The sequence below is a fragment of the Merops nubicus genome, unplaced genomic scaffold (assembly GCF_000691845.1).
Source record: "Merops nubicus isolate BGI_N331 unplaced genomic scaffold, ASM69184v1 scaffold3955, whole genome shotgun sequence".
Taxonomy (NCBI): Eukaryota; Metazoa; Chordata; class Aves; order Coraciiformes; family Meropidae; genus Merops; species Merops nubicus.
Window position 1 is genome coordinate 192,140 of NW_008612970.1, and position 20,200 is coordinate 212,339.

Sequence of the window (20,200 nt, forward strand, 5' to 3'; positions counted from 1 at the left end):
ACATTGTTGCTACATCCCCAAATGATCTCTTCCCTGTCATCACATGAGCCTGAATCCTTTGGCAATGTCACTGTGAGGATGAACCAGAAATATCAAGGTTTAAGAAGTTAACACTAAGCTGTGTGACTGTGTGATGTGGCTAAGCCAAAGACTACTGGACATAAAGGTAGGAACTGCTCAGTCTGTTCAAGCCCCTCATTCTCTCTGATTTGCAATATGGCCTTGAGTAAATCACTGCAACTTGGTTTTGTCCCCTGCAGAACAGGGATAAATAACATCAGCCTGCCTAAAATGTTCTCTGAGAGGTGTAAACGGAACCCAATGTACAAGTCTTAGCCAGTAATGCTTTTGCAGCTCATCATCTAGAATGCCAAGGCAGCACCTTGGCACGGTGCTGTCACACAGGAGGGCTGCAGCAATCAAGAGCTGAGGGAATCCAAATACCACATTCATATGACAGCTGTTTGCAGCATGATTGAATTATGGCAACAGCACAAGTCATATTGGGATCTGGAAGGGACAGAGGTTCATTTTCCCAGACAAGAAGAAAAAAAAAAATATTTAGCAGGCTTTGAACACAAGCAGCAATTTATTTGTCTGCCTCTTGAATGATGAATTGAATCAGAGCTCCAGGTCTTTCCTTCTTTTATCTTCTGTCTTTCCTCTTAGCTGAGCCCAGCCTGGCTGGAAGTGCTGGTTTTAGCACAGACTCTTGTGCTGTGGGGAATTTGTCTTGATTCAGATTGGATTGGTCAAACAGATGATGTTGCAAAAAGGTAGTGGTAGACCAAGAGTAATATCCCATGTCTGACTTGTTTCCTCTCCTTGCTGAGACTCTGCAGCCTGCACAGCCAGATCTTCTCCTAGCAGCCTGTTATTTGTTGCCAAATCTCTGGCTATTCTTATTTTAGTTCTATCATGATAGTGATATAGTTGATGATGTCACAAAAATGTCATCAGTTTCAGTGGCCCCACAGTCCGTTGCACAAAGTCCAGCAAGCTGCACAACAGAAGAGCAGAGAGGGCACCCTCAGGATTTCAGAGACCACAGAAGGTGGAGGTTTTCATAAATGTCTGGTTTATGTCATTCAGGCTTCAGAAAGAGCAGTAACTCCACACAGTCTAAGCCCTGAAGAAACTAATTACTTAACACAGACCTTGAAGATGATCTTCCGCTCATCTTACTGTGACTTCAACACCTTGAGCTCAAGTAGACCACTTTTTTTCAGGATGACACACAGTCCTGGCTAAAAGGACCAAAGAGATGAAAAATCCCCCACTGGCACTGGTGATTGTTCTTAATGATTGATCATTCTGACAGCTAACAACGTGGGCCTTGCTTCTTGGCAGGGTAGGGGTTCAGGTGCAGCTTTTGTTACCAGCTTTTGTTATGTGTCTCTGCACTTGACCAGGAGATCTTCAGTACTTCCATTTTATCTTTATTAAGATAATTTGGCTGGTATAAGAAAACCACCTCACAAACTTGCTTTTCACAAACTTAACAGACCAAGGTCTTTTATATCTTCCACTGTGATGCATTTTCTCTGGCCCTTAAAATATTTCTGTGTCACTTTTTGCACTTTGTCTATGCATCTTAAAATCAAAGCCATGCCCAAAATGTTATCTCCTGTCTCACAGCAAGGCACAGAGAGCTGCACAGAGCCATGATCTTGGGGACATTCAGCACAAGGTGTCAGTTCACATCCCATCTCATGGCTCAGATGTGGATCTGTGCTCTGCAGAACATGCTGACGTAGGAACCGTGCTCAGAGCAGCTTCCCTAAATGGAGATTTACTCCAAATTTGCTTTGGGTTTCTCTTGAATTTTATTTCATTTGAAGGCACATCTGAGGCTGGGGTTCAGGAGCCCGACTTCAGCAGACTGTAGTGATGTCTAAGTCTTGGGAATTGCAATCAGTCAGCAGCAAGGGGTGAATTCATCCAACCCTTTCAGTTCTGGAGGCTGACCTTACACAGCAAATCTCCACAGAGCTGTTTTTGCACCTCTGGTGCTGGCACACAGACACGTAATGCAGTCTGTGCCCTTCCCTGCGGGACACTCCTCCATGAGTTCATTCCTGGCTTAGCTGGAGGAGCTGGATTTTACATTATTAGGTATTGAGTTGCAACATGAAATTACCAAAATGTAAAACATGGGAAAACATACTGTAAATCACTTATTGGCAGGTCTCTCACCTCTTTACAAGTGCACAACTGGATACGTTTGAGTCTTTTGGAATTTCCAAATTAGAGCCCAGAAGACCTTCCCGAAGAAAGGTATTTTCTACTGGCACCAAAACAATTTTATCTGAGCTAAACAACAGAGTTTATGTTTCAGCATGCACAGAGCCTTTTGCAGGCTACAAATCCAAACTTCATTTCACCTCCTTGTTGTACTGTAGCTCTATTATTATTGCTTTTTTAATGAATGTTATTTTTCTTGTAACTCCCCTGCTTTGGCTTTTCGGAAGAAATATAGAGGCCCAAGGGACTGATGGTGAGAATGCAGAACCTTTCACCTTCAGGTGAAAACACTGATATCTTTAATGGACTTATCAGGAAGAAAGGTAAACCTGAAGAGGGTAAACATATGTTCTTACAGCTGTGACCTCCAGCTTTTCTGTCCCCACTGCTTGCTACCCTCAGCTTGTGGTGACAAAGGATGCTCCGATGTGAGGAAAGGGTCATTTTGTGGTTAAGACACTAAACTGGGGATCAGACTTTTGTAATTTATTCCTGGCTCTGCCACAGTCTGTCTGTATTCAAGCCACTTAATCCTTCTGTGCCTCAGTTTCCCAATTGTAAATTTATTTTTTTTTAGCCCCTTGTCATTCTTGTCTCCAGAGCAAGAAAGATCTGTCAGCTGAGCCACAGAGCAGTGGAGTGTAGACTGTATTATGTGATTGTGTTTGAGTGTCCAAGTGATTGGGTCAAGCCTTTAGTTAGCTCAGGCTTTCAGATGGGCAGGGAAGAGGCAAACTTCTTGCTTCAGATTTTGCAAAAGACTTTATTGTGTTTTGTCTGTAAAAACTGAGTCATAAATCGAAGAGTAGCTCCTGAGAAACAGGAAGGGTTGTATCACAAACCCTAGACTGAGAAATTCAGAAAATAGAAGTCATTAAATAACCTTCACCCATGTCTTTCAGCTGACTGATCCCAAAACGCATCTGACTTGAGGTCCAGCCCTGATGCCTGTTGCATGGAAGTTGTTCAGGGAGATTCCACCAAACACCAGCAGTTCACATGCACACAATGAGCAGCCTTGGCCCCTAAACCAAAATACTTCCATCTGCAAGAAGTTTACTCACCAAAACACAGAGTAGGTCACAGCAGGACACACTGCAACATTTGTGTGAGGTGAGGAGTGAAGGTGCCACCAGGAAGCCTCCCAAAAGCCAAGGCATGGCTTGTCCTACCATGTGCAAAGGCTGCAGCTCAGAACGGGTAAGACATAACACATCTGTAAAAACACATGGGTGCAGACTGGGTTTGAAAGTGCCACTTAGCACACAGCACTGAAGGTGTCCGTGTTGATGGAGGCACTTCACAGCCCATGGAAATGCTTGGGGATTAGAGCCTCCCACAGTTTCGTTTATCTGGACAGCAGTTTAATTTTTCCTCTACTTTTTTTACTGTTAGAATTTGTGGAGTTGGTGGCACGCAACCTGGGTGTGAGTTCTTCTTACATTCCTGTTCTCTGCTCTTGATGTGTCAAAGATCACTGAGGAGGACACTTTTCCTGTAGGGAGGAATTGGCTTACATGGCATCCAGAGAGAGGGGCTGCAAAATAACAATGAATACAGCCTGCTGGAAAGAGGTGGCAAATATCCATTATCACCATCTGCACCTTTCAGTTCTGATTATCCTCAATAGCTATTTATTTTAAATTTTTGGACTTTATAAAAATGAAATAATGTTATTTACAATAAAAGGTGTTACTAGATATCTGCATAGAGCTGGTTGCTTTTTTTGCTGTTGCTGCAACCAGTTATTTTCTCCCTAAGTGAGAGAGACATATCTGCTGGCCTTGCAGAGAACACATCATATCCTCTGGATTAGCAGGTCTTTCCTTCCATGGATAACTTGACTTGAGGCTGGTGTCCCACAGGAGCTCCCAGATCACAGTACTCGTTATGGAGAACACTGAACTTTAGTGCTCAACTTGGATGATGCTCCAGGAGATAAAATGCAAAGTTATCCATAAACCATCAAATGTTTCAGAGCTTTCAGAATACTATTCACTGATTCCCTCAGAAATTTATTAGCTCTACCAATGTTTTCTTTCTTAGTTTTGTAAAGCAAGCTCCAAGTCAGCTAGTACTGACTATGCAGAGCCCTGAAACCACATGTTTATTTTCCTAAGTTATAAAAAGTTTATAAGGGTAGCTGGTATCCTTATGGGCCACTGTACAGTGATTTGCTACTGCATTCCACACTGATACAGAAGAGCTCTGTGTTTTATACCAGAGGGAAATCCTTGTGATACAGCTGTCCAGCAGCCAACAAGAGTACAGACACCTTCAAAAATATAACCCTGATAAAAAATGAATAGTTGAAAAGGCAGAAAACATCCCTTCTGAGAAAAATCTGTTTGAACAGTGCAATGACCTTGGGCATCTCAAGATCAGTATTTCAACACTCGAGTGAACATTACCAACCAAGTCCTCTCATCCCAGCCATAGTTCCTTTTTTTTTTTAAACTAGATCACCCTTTCTGTCTGAAAATGCTGCATGTTTACAATAATTTTTAGAAGTACTGTGCAATGGCTACCTTTTCTTTTTGCAGCTAACGTCTAGCCTTGGGCTTTCAGTTTTCACAACTTCATGTTCCTTCATTGACATGAAGAGGCTTTGCTCAATTTACACCAGAGAATGGAGAGACTGTTGCTCATTTATCTCTTAAAATAGTGAGTACACAGCTGCGCAACCTGAAGAATTAGGTCAGTATGTTGCTATGACTGTCCTGGAAGGAGAAATTCAGAGCAAACAAGGTAGATTTCAGGAGAGAGCCTGGAATGTGTGAAGAGTTAGCAAAACTGACATAGATGCAATAGTAAAAATAAGTAATTTTGCAAATCCCTAAACCACAATGGTTGGATTAGGGCCCTCATCATACAATTCTTGGGCATGCGAACAATCCCTTTTTCACTTGAATTCATTTCATTAGCTTCTCTCAGCTACATAAATACTCATACTCTCAATGGGACCACTCACATCAATAAAGTTCCTCAAGCGAACAGGGACTGCAACTCAATTTTAGTGGAACAAACCCAACCTCTGACTTTGATTGCATCCTTTGCTTTTCTAAAAAAAATTTGTTTCCAGCCTAGAATGAGCCCACAGTCCCTGTGGAGTTTTCTTTCACCACCACCAAACACAATCCCTGTTATTTGTCTTGTCAAGTATGAAGGCAAACAGGACTCTTCCAAGCTCCCCAACTCCACCTCGCTTGGTAAAACCACTACTGGACCTCAAGCAGGCCAGCTTGGATGCCTTTTGGATCTCCTGGGTATTGCTCTGCTCTGACTGATAGATCCCCAGTGGGGTTATCATGCCCACATCAAATCCTGACATACCTCAGCCAGCCAGGAACCCTCTGAAGTCAAAATACTGCTTAGTGTAATATCACGAGTAATGACAGTAGTATCAAAGCAATAATTACTCTGCTTTATTACTCAGCTGTAAATTGTTTTCTAATTAGGCTTTTAGCCAATGGCCTTTGACACAGTTGCACAGTGTTGGTTGTGATTAATTCATTTTTCATTAATACAAATGTCGTGGAAAGTTGCCCCTTTACCTAGCAGTTCCTGTCCTAATTCTGGTGGAGTTCTTATTTTAAGGTCTGCTGCAAAGGAGGTAGGGTGGGCAGTAGTGGAGTGAGAAGAGCATTGCACTGATAGCAGCAAAACAGGACATTTTTGCCCCCAGCTGGCAGCAACCACCACTGGAATCCCTAAGTACAAAGTACAGATATTGAGTTAGATGTTTCTTGCATATTTTGTAAGCAGGCTTTTATTTAGTTCCATTCTGCAGAAAACATGGGAGGAATTTCTCTTCTGCCTCCAACTCTTCCTGCTCATCTGAGAATAGACATTAACAGCTGAACACAGCAACAAGCAGAATCAAAACCAATAAATCTGCTAAAAACAAAATGGCATTGGGGATCAAATAGGATTTCCCCAGCAACACATTTCTTATAATTTGATGCAGCTTTGAACTAGGTAAGGCAGTACAGGCTGGGGGTGAGGGAGAGGACCGCATCCTGAAAGCAACAGAGCAACCTACTGAGACCTAAAAATATTCTGACTAAAAGTACACAACATCTGGTTTTAAGCTATCCTTAAATGTATCAATTTTTCATTGTAAATTCAGCCATTTTTATCCAGAGACACAGTAAGATAGGATTTTTTATTTACAAAAATGCACACATATAGAAACAAATAAAAACCCTCTATAAAAGCTGAAAGAGATCAGCCTGATTTTCATGACAAGGCTTCTGTAAATATGCTCAGGTCTTATGTGTTTCATCCTGTGTTTCACAGGGAGAAGAAACATGTGGGCAACACTACTTTTCACCCCAAGGAGAGGACATAAAAGCTTGATTTCAATACAAATCAGCTCCAGCCTGGCCAGACTTTGTCATCTGCAATAAACACTTTCTGCTTTTCTACAATACACCTGAAAACTGTTCTTAACCTAATGAGTGGATAAAAGTTTGGTTTGTAAAATCTGATCTGAAAGTGTTACACAAAATGGCTGAGAGAAAGGTTAAGGTGAATTGGTCTGGGAAGGATTAGACCAGAGGACACAACTATTTTAGTCTGATGCTTCAATTACTGTCTTCTTATATTTACCATCTTACCCAAGAATATACAATAAAATCAGGACATCTAAACTCAGTCACTTCGTCTCAGGACTGTGGTCTCAAAAAGCTCTGTTGACGTGCATTGGTTCCACAAACACCCACCAGAGAGGGCATGTATGAGGTAAAGGCTTCATTGTGGGAGGCATGAACTCTTCATTTAGTGTCCTCTCTCCCCCTCGAGGTGGAAAACAAGAAATGGGAAGACAACGAAGAAGCTGAAACAAGATCAACTCCTTCCCCTCCTCTGCCATTATGTCCAAGGTATCTCCAAAAAGCTCTGCAAAGAGTATCATAGAAAATAAATACCAAAGCCACTTCTGTTTGTGTTATCAGGCACAAAACAGCAAACAAACTCTCACTCCTACAAAAAGAGACAGATGCAGAGAGCTGGTCTCTAAGTGCAGTTGTGTTGCAGCAAGTATAGGTTGCTGCAAGTAATAGCAGGGTTTCAAAAGTGCAGGAAAATAGTACTTGGTAAAATAGACTAGGCAATGGATTTTGATTTTTTTTTTTTATATTATTTTTAAAGGACAATGACAGGAACATGTTAAAAATGTTGTCATGGAACAAATGGACAAGGACACCTGCAGTACTGAGAGCCCTGACTCACTGACTCCCTCAGCAGGACAGGAGCTCAGCACTGAAGCATCCCTTTCAATGAAAAGGACATCCTTTATCTAGAGCTGGGAGTCCCAGAAAACATCTGCAGGGGAAGAAAATTCTAGTAACATCCAAAACAACTTGCTTTCCAAGATTCTGTGCATGTACAGGCTAGTTGTACATGAGTGTATGAATGTTAAGATTGTGTTTTCTGGGGGAAGGGAGAAACCTTTTCCATTGTAATATAAATGTAATGAAATGTAATATAATATATAGAAATGTGAAACCAGTCTCTGTTGCAACTCTCTGACACTGAACAGCATCTTACCATTCATACATTCAGATACATATGCAGTACATATTTATATATATATATTCACATACATAAGCACTCTGTATTATTTAACTTAAAACATAAACATGTGCTTAAGAGAGACAAGTCTGACAGCCCAGAGACCTAATCTTTCCATTAGCAGCCTTCCATCTCTATTACCTTGTCTCCCTGGATTTCCTTCTGTGTCCCAGGGAGAGTGGCTTTTGCAGCAGAACAGGCAGAAGAACACCAAGATTTACATAAAGACCGTGCTTGAAGTTTCAAGATGCAGCCATGCTGTCGGCCAAGGGATAGTTTTCTCATACAGGAGGAATCTCAGCTGTAATCATCAGCCTTTTCATAACAGATTGCTAGGAGTCTTTTACTTCCTTCACTTGCAATTTTCCAGCTCAGAGATTTACATGAAAGGGCTGAATTAAATATTGAACTTCACGTGAAAGTGTGTTGCATGACCTGGTAAATGGTATCTCTGGAGTGCAACGATTTTGCATGTGGCAAAAGGATGACATCCTTTTCCTAGCCAAAATGCCATCTACAATAAGGCCATGTAAGTGATTTACCACTATGGGGTCTTGCTCTTCCTTTTATATTTCACTTCAAATGCCTCCAGGACAATTAATAGAAATTGTAGTTTAAGCATTTTAGGAAGCACTATGCTAACTAATCCAGTGGTGCCGTTAGTTCTGTTCCACTGAGTTTTGTTGTGAGGACTGAAAACTGAACTACATTGTCAGGACTGAAAACAGATCATTAGGCTTGACTATTAGGAGTTAATAGACTGCTTACAAGGGACAGAATGGAGTGCCAGTGCTGTAGATTAGCAATCCAGTAATGCAGGAATAAAGTGAGAACTGGAAGTGAGACATGGGTCATGATGAATGATTAAGAGTGCAAATAATGAAAATGCTTCTCTTCAGCCACATGGATAAAAAAAGAACTATAGAGGAAGTAGAGCCAGTATGAGGTATATACAGGCCTGAGGATGACTGAAGAAGTTAGGATTTTCATTTTCTTTTCTATCATGATGATGAAGAACATTCCTGGACCCCACAACAGCAGCAGCAGCCCAGGCAATAGCACATCCGTTGTGGATGAAAGCAATCTTAGGCATTACACCTTGCAGCTTGGCAAGAGGCTAGACACTTCAGCAAGTTTGGGATTCTGCAAGTTTTCAAACAGCCTTTCAATGCATTTTCATCCTTGACACAAAGGTCAGTCTGTTTGCCAGATGTCAAGCCCTTCCTGCAAAGTAGAGGGGGGCGAAAGAGCAGTTCACATAAAGGTTGTCAGAATTTCTATGCATTTTTCTGATTTTGGCTGACATTTTCTAAAATTATTCAGCCCGAGGCAGACACTCAGCATGAAGAATTTAAATCCAAATGGCTAAAGCTTGGCAAAGCTCTGAGCAACTGAAAACAGAGTCTTGTAATGGGAAGTGTCAGACAACCTCAATAAGAGGGAACCAGCCCCGTCTGTAGAGCACACTGTAATACCCTGATGATTGATGATATCAGACTCCAAATTTCACAGTTAAGTAGCTGCAGCACTGCTAATCCTCCCTTGTGAAGAAGATCAGTATTATAGTCCATCTGGTATGTATGTACAACGAAAGATTATGCTTCACAAGAAACATAAGATTATGCCCATCACAAAAGCATGAATTAAGAATGGAATTCACCTTATTTTTAAGGTAAGGAGTAAAATTTGGACATTGGTGGATGAGCTGACGTTGCATACTTTGGTTCAATGACAGGTACAGGGCATGGCAGCTTCTACTTATGTATAGATTATTGAGTTTGGATTTTTTTTTTAATTAAGTGAATATTTTATACTGTGTTCTTAATTAATTTGGTTCGGCTTCCATCTGGAAATTCCTCTGATTGAACCTCACAGCCCTAAATGGGCAAAGATAAAACATTTCAGGGCTGAATGGAAGAGCATCAAGAGGAACAGAATCTTAAATGTGTGCACCTGGAAGTGGTTGCAGCAATATTTCAATGAAGGGAGCAGGAACAGCACCCTGTGACTGGCTTGACCAACAAGTCACAAATTTTGTTATTCATGAATAAACCAGAGGGCAAAAAAGTTCATAATGACATTTGTCCAAGCAAGTACTGTAGAGGAAACTACAATTAGCTCAGAGCTATTCCCTCAGCAGGAAAAAAGGCTGCTTTTGAATAAATTATTTGTGGTGAATTATTCCATTAGCTGTAGTCATCAGAATTCTATCCTGATTTTTATGTAGCACACATAAGAAATTTCTCCTTTCCATATTGTGTCTTCACTTAGTTTGCTGTGGCTGGAAACAACAATTAAACATTGCTTTGAACAAATCTGATTATCTGACAAATCCATATCTTAGCTAACATCTGCTACAGACATGCTGTAAACAAAAGCAAAGCTCACAGTGAACCTGAATAGTGAAAAAGATTTTCAGATTTATTCATGAATAGATCTGTGGACAAACCCAGAAACACTAGGAGTAGCACTAGGCTGAGTGAGGCTCGTCATTGTTAGAAGAGTTTCGATTTGTTATTTTGTGGAATATAAAGACTTCTTAAATTAGCATCAGTCTGCAGCAGTTGTATTTCTGAGTTCTCTAGAGAAGGCTTGTGTGAAAGTTTAGACACAAATGCCTTTGTCTTGTGCTGGCATTGGCAATGTTGAGAGAGTGAGAGAGCACTTCTCACAGCTTTTGGCTATGTGATGGTGTGGGAACAGAACTAAGCTCTCAAGTGCTACAAAGATCAGAGCAGTAACATGAGGAGAAACAGAGACATGCATAGAGAAAAATGAAACTCAAAAAGCTGCCTCATCTCTGGAGAGGGTGGTTGTATTTTTTTATCCTAGTCACCGAAATGTCAAAGTGAAAGGAGCCAAGCACCTCTGCAGCACCACCAGCTGTCAGGGAGCTCTGAACGCTGCTAGGAGGTGAGGCATGGAGTCACTCACCCAACTGTGCAGGTTCAGCCTGTGGGCACTCATGCAGATCACTCCTTTTGCTCTGGTTTGTGTGGGATTATCCCCTCCTGAGTTTTGGTTTCCTACAAACCCCATAACTCAGAGCGAAGGCAGGCAAAGCCGATGTGTTTTGCCTGGTTTCAGGTTGAAATCACTCCGTTTCACACAGGGCTCATCTGTAACCATAAGCTGGCCAAGGTGCACTCAAATTTTGGCCCGCATCCATTTCAAAAATGTTACAATTTTTTTCACCACAGCAGACCCGAATATCTGGGATTTCTACAGCCTCCCCCAAACCATATTAAAGTGGTTCCAGCACAAGGGTAATAATTGGAAGCAGCGTGTTCAGTTCCTTGGCACTAAGAATGGCTGGCACAGGCTGCCAGACAGAAAGCTACAACAGGTTTGCAGCTGCAGTTTGTGATGATCTATCCTGTATTACAGGGCAGAACCAGCCCCAGTTTCTCCTGCACAAACCCGGGTGTCTACAAGGGAGAAATCAATCTGGCGACGACCATTAATGCCAAAGGTTTGCTCTTCTCCCAGCTCTTCATTCCTCCAATTCTTTATGCTTCTGATGACTAGGATGATAGTGCCCCAGCATGAAAAGTCTTGTACGTGATAAGAAGTCTGCAGTTGTTACATAATTCTAGTTGCTAACATACTGACTTCACAACCTCATTCATGAGTCTTGGCTCTGTGAAGCAAATCTTGCAACTAAGGAGCTGGGGATTTTAATTTTCTTTTTATTTTTAGCATGAATACCGAAAGCATATCAGACGTGGAAAGAAGAAAAAACATGACTGAAAGCCCAGATTTTCCACAGTGGGTGTTGAGGTAGACTCCTGAATCAAGCTTTACACGCTCAAATGAGCAATGTGTTCATCCAATATGCTCAGTGTCCACTGCTCTCAAGGGGACTGTGGCATGCTTTGCACTACAAAATAGTCAGGTGTCTTTCCTTGGGGTGGATTTAGTCTTGTGTGATTTTATAGAAACTGCAGAGTTAAATTTTAGTCATCCTGTGTTTCCGCCTGTAGACAGTACCAGTTCAATTAAACTATTTCAGATATTTCATAGAATCATAGAATACAACCACAGAATCACTGTGGTTGGAAAGGACCTCTAGGATCATCAAGTCCAACCTTCCTCCCAGCATTTCCCTAACCACTAGACCATAGCTTCAAGTGACACATCTACTAATTTTTTAATTTGCCATTATGTGGGATGGATTCCACCCTAAAAAATGTCTATGTGCTCTGACTATGAAGAGGTTCTAGACATCCAGGTTACACATAGACATTCATCCTCTCTCAGATGCATCCCATCATAAATAGTTTTAAATATGGCGTGAAGGGCAGCATACACCTGATCAGGTGCAGACAGCTGCAGTGTTGACAACTACTTTTACTCTCCTTTTGTATTCAGTTCAAAGAAACAGGTGTCTTTAGGGTGCAATTCAGCTACTATTAAAGTAGGCAACTAAAATAGGTCAGATTGATCACTCCCTAAAAGTATCTATTTGTCTCCACTGGCTGGAAGGGGAGTCTGTGACAAGGAGCTGAGATGTGAATGATGGGTGGGATGAAGGCCACACTAAAAGCTCACCTATAGCCTCATTTTGGCTGGAGTAAGAAACCAGAAGTAGCCAAAAATTAGAAAGCTCATGATGTGACCCAATCTGAGCAATGTGGGCAACAAAACTTTCTAAGATTTCTTGGGAAAACACAGGTGCATGTGAGCTCCCTCAGCACAAACTCCTCTACTTTTGCAGTAATATCATCTTACTTGGGGATCAGTATACAACCATTAGTTAAAGCTAATAAAATAAACTCCTCTGGTATTTTGTTAGGTAGGTATGAATGTGTAGCTGTCATAGCTGTAATGAGGAATAAACCAATAATAACTGAATCTGTGTGATATGAATCTGAGGAAATTAATACACCTAGCAGTGATTAGAAATATTAAAGCTTCAAACCCTTAAGGGATCAGAGTATTAGGCAATTCCTCAGAGTGCACATCACCCAAAGCTTAGGAAAATATTTTTGGAGTCACAGGAAGTATTACATCACTGAAGACACAACAGTGCAGGATCCAAGAAGTCAGGAAACGTGACTTTATGCCTGTCTCAACCAGCTACCCAAGTCCTGCCTGCCTGGAACCAGCCAATCTACCTCCTGTTCCTCTTCCACTCTTCACTTCACTTGCCTCTGTAGCACTCTGAGCTCCCCTCCCTCATGTTTATCTAAAGCTGCACCCTGTGACAGCACCTCTCATAAAAAACGTGGGGCAGAAGATCAACACAGATTGACTGTCTGTCCTTCTCTGACAAAAAAAATATCTCAGCATGTTTTTATTATCCTAGCTGCTCCAAAGATATACTGGGGACACCCTGGAGGTCTTTAATTCTTATACGCATAAGAGTTGCAGATTGTGGCAGTCAAATTGGTAAGGAAGTATAAATAATCATATGGCATCTGGCAAAACCTTGCTGGTTTCTACAGCCAGACACACTCTCTACAATGCACTGTCAAGCATTTTACCAAATGATTTTTTTTTTTAGATTTATTTTTCTGAACTGTAAGTTTTTCCCATGCTGTTTTTGAATATAGGCAATGCTGTGAGAAAGGCAGTTGTGTCTCCTTATTGCAGCCTCATAGTTTACCATGGGAAGGAGAGAGAAAGATTTATGTTTTCCAGGTCAGTTTCTCAAATTTAAAAGTCCATCTAAAGAGTGACATTTCCAGTGAAGAGCCACAACCAGCTTGAGTGTGATTCTCTCAATGGTAATCACACCTTTATAATCACAGGCTCAGTTTCTAAGTCACCCAACAGCTATTATGGCCAGTGCTTTGCCTTCACAGGGCAGTTTTTTTCTGTCTCATCCACAGTTTAGACTCAAAAGAAGTTTATATTAGGGTTAAAAACAAAACAAAACAAAAAACCAACAACTTACAAAGACATGTGATCAAGGAAGTCACATATCAGAAAAAAACATCTCCCATCTCCTTTTCCAAATTTCATATCCCTTTAAATATTCAGTCTCTTGAGCCCTTAGCTGTCCAGATGGTCTGCTGATCTTTCCATGACAAAGATGCCACACAAACTCAGGACTCCTAATTCAGATAAGTGTGATTTTAGTGCAAATCTAGGTTCAACATTTCTTGGGAAAGACAACAGTAAAAATTAACCCAGACTTCAATACTACACCTTAACATGTCAGAGCCTCGTGACTATGGGTTGGTTTAATCACAAAATGAGTACATTCCATTACAGCAAAGAGAAAATTGCTCCATGTTTTGATCAAGCAATATGTATATGTGGAAATAAAAAGTCAGTGAGGTTTAAATACCTCCTGGTTTTTTTTGCTCCAGCATTGGACTGGGAAGGGACCATGGCCTGAGCCAAGGCAGGGCTTGTCTTGCCAGTGACAGGGATACTCTAATTGTCACGTTTAAAGAGTATCTAGGAAGGTGCAGATGGGCTTTAGTGGCTTGTCCACCAACTAGGAAGTATCTAGCATTCAAATTTCTCATTTAACTCAAATACTAGTAACAACCCTTCCTAGCACTGTGGATTGCAAGTTCAAACCTTATATGCAGTGTGAGTGGGATACATTAGGCACAAATTTGCACTTATTAGGTCACTTGCTCTGCTTGGATTTACAGCTGCAGTGTGAGCATTTTATAGCCCCAATGTACATTTACAGTCTGCCACCTTTACCATTATTTGTCTTTAATTTCAATTTTGACTTTTCCAAAAAGTTTCAATATTTATTTTTTTTTTCCCCCCAATAAACATCACTGGATAAGCCTATCTATGCCATCCCTAAGTGTGTGGACTTGGCAGTGGAATTTAATTTACAATTTTAGCTGTGGAGCCCTTGGAGCTTATTGTAGGCTAGTGGATGTTATGACAAATTTGCCATTGGCCTTGTGAAAGACATATATAAATGCAATGCAAAAACGTAGAGGAAAGACAGAGGGTTCCACTGGAAGTTAACCAGAGATGTAATACGTAAGATGAAGTTCTAATATCTTAGTTTTGCTTTCTCTTTTCTCTTTCTCTTTTGTCAGGTATTGCCTTGACAGCTTGGTACCCATGGGATAAGATGTACTTCAGCCTCAGCTTGGGTTCCAAAGAGAAAAAGTTATTTTCAGATGCACATTCATGGTATCCAACTGAAAAAAAAAATGAAAAAGGTTTGAAAAACACTTTATTTTTTCCCTTCATTGGAGTGAAAGATCTCATGGCCATCAGATTCAATCTTTATCTTTAAAGAATTTTCAGTAACGTGCTTTGAGTCTGGAGCTCTTATAAAGTTTCTTATAATTAAAAAAGATGAGGGATGAAGAAATACTGCTTAAGAAAATCTTTCTTTTGACCTCAGTGAATTCATTGCTATACCTCACAGCAGCACAAACACACTGATCTGTAGGCAGTAAAAGAGGTTTTATTGTATGGTCATACAAGAAATACAGTAGATAACAAAATCCTATCTTTCCTAAGGTACCTATTTTCCCAAAAAAAAAATTAAATAATGAAGCAAGATGCTGCCTTTCTTTGGTTCACAGTCTTCACATCTCTCCCACTGGCAATTCATTTTGGAGCAAAGGAATTGCTTCTAGTGTCTGGATGAACTAGAAAGTAGGGGAATAAATTATCTCAAAGCATCTTTCTCATTGACCTTAGAAATAATGATCCTACCCCAGATTTCAGCCCTACTGTTTAGGAAAGGTTAAGGGAAAACTCATCCTCTGCAGAAGCCCAGCTCCAGACCTCAGCATTACTTACCTCTGAGCTGCAGAAGATAAGCAGAGGTATTGCTGCATAGTCTCTTTGCTTCCACACCAAAAAAAGTTTCATTCACTGAAGAATCTATGAGCAAGTAATCACATGAAGCCTTGGTTGCCAATACTTTGATTTAGGGCTTTTTTTTTTTTTTAAAAAAAAAAAAGGGGGAGAAACCAGGACACCACAGAGACTTGAATGCTTGATACTATATTTGCTTCTAGTCAAGCCAGCTAGGAGTTAAGATCTGCTGTTTTTCAGAAAATACAGTTAACTTGTTTTAACACTGACAGTAATTTATTTATTTTTTAAATAACATGCTGGTGTGTTCACACAGATCTATAAATTCATAGCTATGTGCATGTCCATATGTGCATACCTAGCTTTTCATCTTGCATCTGGGCATGTAGGTACACTGCCTTCAGTGTAACTCTATGCACCTCGGGATGAACTGTGTCCATGGAAACACACGTGGGATACATTGCAAATAACCATTTGGGACCTGGTCTTTAAGTACCAGCAGGGAATTTTACCATTGCCTATGGTAGGAGAGTGCTTTTAGAAAGCTACATCCAGTTCTGCTGATTGCAAATTTGTTTTTTAAAGTGCTGATGAAATTAGAAGAATTCACAGATTTCTAACAATTAACTTAAACCTGAAAAATCTGCCTTGAACTAAAGAAATACAGGTAGTTATTTATTTAATAAATGGTTAAGAAGCAACCAAATTAGAGATTATATTAATATTAATTATATTGGGGTCATTCAAAATTGACCAAATTCAGTGGTGGAGAAATGAGAATAAAACAAAGTTGACTAAATATCAGGTGTAAATTTTGTACTGTTGCTTAGCACTGAAGTGCTTTATGCAGGGATATAGTAGTACTCTTCAAAGACTTGATGTCAAGATTAAGGTCTCTATAATCCCATGAGAAGTCATGGATGGAGGAAGAATCATAAGGTTGAGCTAAAACCGGAGTTACATGTTTGATCAGAGGAAATTTCTATAATAGTGTCCACAAATCTTAAACCTAAGCCACAATAAAACTTTTATCTACAGGTATGTCATCTTCTTATCCATCTTCCCCATCTTATTCTTTACCTTCTAGCTGAAAGAGAACAGCATTCTCTCCCTCTCTCCTTCCTCCTATTTGGAATATTTCATTTGCATCATTTTCATTTCCTTTCAAACTGTTTGACACTTACTGCTCTAATATTAATGTTGCTTTTGTCCTTCTCTCCTTCTCTAGTGTCTGTTGAAATAAGGGCTGAAACCCTTCTTACAAGAAGCAGGCAATAAGGTTACCAGAGAGATCATGTGTCAATCTCTTCCCCTGCAGAGCCTATGGCCAAGGGCTGATGATAAAGATGACACTTCAGGCCTTGGTCCTGCCACAACCCATGAAGAAGCTGTATTAAGGATTCAGTTCTACAAAGCAGTGGACCCCGTGATGTTTTTGTACCCCATTAGACAGCAGTTTGTTTAGTAAAGAACAGGGATGGGATAAATTCATGAGAAGTCACAACTCTGCTGAAAACACACATAAAATCTGCACAACATTGACATGGACCAGCACATCTCTGAAATTATTTAGCTCCATACACTGACCATTCAGCCATTTCCAAGGGAAAAATTTAGCCCTGTACACCACTTGCTCCTGTTGCTTATTTAACATACAATTGCTACTGCAGGACTCCTGCACCTCCCATCCTTTGGATAGCACTGTCATTGCTGCTAAACTCAGACAACGCTGACCATATTTAAAGAATTACTGGTCTTTCTCATTAGGATCCTATAGGATTTGGTTTTCCACCACTACAGCCTCTCCACAGCCACGTTAAAAATAGGCTTGGTAATACTTTTCACATTTGTAGGCTGTCACAAATGGTTAGCAGGGAAAAAGTCATTCAAACGCACATGACTTTATAATTAAGGCACCTAACTCTTATAAAATCCATTTTTCACAGAAGCAGTGACTTTTAATAAAGTGCAGTGGAGCTGTGGGGGATTCTGTGGTTTTTGTGTGCAGGCCTTGTGCGAACATTTCGACCCTCAGCCCTGACCACAGAGACCACAGTCATCAGGAGGAATATTTATTTCCACTCTGGCACTTGTCTGGTCTGCTGGACAAGCCCCCGAGCACAGAGGCGTGAGGCTGAGGACTTGGGGCCTCGTGGGAAGCTAACAGGAGTTGTTTCCCTTCCCTGGGCCTCAGTTTCTCCATCTATAAAATTGGGATGATGATTTCTTCTTCTTTTGAAAGCTGCCTTGAGAGTGGGGGATGAGCCCAGCAAGACATTATTATTTTTTCAGATGGGGTCACTCAGGCGTGCAGAGGTGACGGTAACACTGAAGGAGTTGGAAAAAGAGCTGGAGATGAAGTCCAGGAGTCACAAGTTTCAATCCTATGCACGCTCCCAGGGATGCAGCTCATTTTATTTCATGGCTTTCTGAAGAGGAAGATGCAGGAAATTAAAACCTGGAAATTAAACTGATGAAGCTCTTTGATCCAGATCAGTAGGAGGTTCACACAGATGAGAGCACTCTGGCTCATTCTATGCATGTAGGAACAACCTGCTCAAAGCCAGAAAACCCCCATGAAATTAGAAGAGCCACTAGATAACAACTAGAAATTAATTTAACTTCACTGTAAAAGATATTAATTTAAGTTCATCTGCTGAGCAAAGTCAGAGGAAAATACCTGGTTATGAGTGTGGTGACAACAGGTCATTCACACTGTAAATCAGGAGAACAGATGTTGCAGCTGCTGCCTGTCAACATCCACCGACCTGTTACAGGGCCACTGGTATTGGTGTGAAGACACTACAGGGTGAGAGCACAAGATTTCGGAGAGCTGTGGTCCACCTCTTGCTTGTGATGTTAGCTCAGGTCAGGGTGACCCTCACTGGGACTGTGGCACCTCACCAACAGTTTGAATACTCCCTGCTTTTAACTAATCCCCTGCCAGCTCCTGAGTATGCAAGGTGTGACTTTTGGTGGCCATTTGAACTCTCGCTGTGGGATGTCTGTGACAGGTAACAAGCCTTACGGTGAAGGAAAAAGCAATAGATTCATCAGTGGCACTCGCAGGCTTTTGACACTGTCTCATATTCACTTCCCTAATCAGGTGAAGGAAACAGGTCTAGATAAAACTGCTGGAGAGTGGGGACAAGGCTGTGGATACACGTGCCCAGAGAGCAGTTATCAATGGCTCGTTGTCAAAACAGAAAGTGGTGCTGGAAATCCAGAAAACACAGCCTGGGAGGACAGATTGATCGAGTTACATTTATTAGCCAAAAGAGAGAGTCTTGGGATATAACTGCCTTTGAGTACAGAAAAGGCTGTTACAAAGTGCACTGGTACAATCTGTCCTCACTGGTAGGATAAGAAATGTCTTTGCATTGCTGTAAAGAAAAAATCAAACCAGATAGAAAGAAAAAAATTTATGAGGCTAAAGAGCATCAGTAGATTCAAGACTGTGAAATCTCCATCCTTGGGGGTCTTTAAGCACAGGCTGGATAAACTTTTGCCAGGAAAAACAGGTAAAAGGGACCCTGCTTAAGATAGGCAACCCTCTTACAGGCTTTCTGTGTGCATTTGAATGATGTCCTGAGGCTTGATGTGCTTCTGGCCAGGCTTTGTGCATCAGCATCACTTGGGTATGGGCTGCTGGTAGCTCAGTGCAGCACACAGAGATAATCCACGCTCAAGTCCCCTAAAAAATACAAGCTGATTTTATGGCAGGCAAGACTGGGGCTCTTCTAGGAGATACTATGGTCGTGCAATGCTACTGAAAGGGAAGATGGGAAAAAAGTAGCAGTTAAACAAAGTGCACAAGGCTGGGTCATGTGCAGACCCAACCTGTTTCTCTGTGTTTTCCCCAAGGTCCTATCAAACCAGGACCTAAGGATCTAAGCTGTGTGGACACAAGGCAAGAAGAACTGGAAAATTAAGTGGTGTCAGATATTGCAACTCCCCCTGTGGCTGATGCTACATTCCTGATCCAGCCCTGACATTTGGCAGATGAGCTGATGTGGATTTCCCAAAAAAAGAATGATTTTGATGTTTATTGGGCTGCGTTAGGAAAATAAGTTGGATCTTCAGCTTACTGGGGCTGAGTGTAAAGCCCAGAAAAGTCAACAGCATTTGGGAGCAGGAAAGGAAAATGGTAAAACCCCCCAAAGAAACACATAGAGGAGAGGCAGCACAGAGATGGTTTGAGGGTTCTCAGCAAGGGTGTTACATGGATAATACTGGGGGTTTATGAGTTATCTGGGACAGACTGAAGTCACTCCACTGCCCTCACACACACACAGAAGATATAAGCCACAGAGACTCTCCAGATGCTCAGTCTAATATGAGACCAGTTAGGTCTCTGAGTTAGGAGGAATATGAGTCCATCCTGCTCATCCCAGTGGTGCTCAGGGCTGATACTTGCAGGAATCTGTGTGGCTTTGGGACAAGCCCAGAGGAACATAGAGGAAACGTGGGCTCCTATGTAGTGATATCACCACAAATACAGCCCTATCACTAACAGGGTTCATACATCACCTAACGGGTACAATTCACTTTACATTCAAATGCAATGTAAAATAGATTTAAATACAAAATATGCACAAAAATGTAAGTTTTTTTGCTCTCTGCTTCA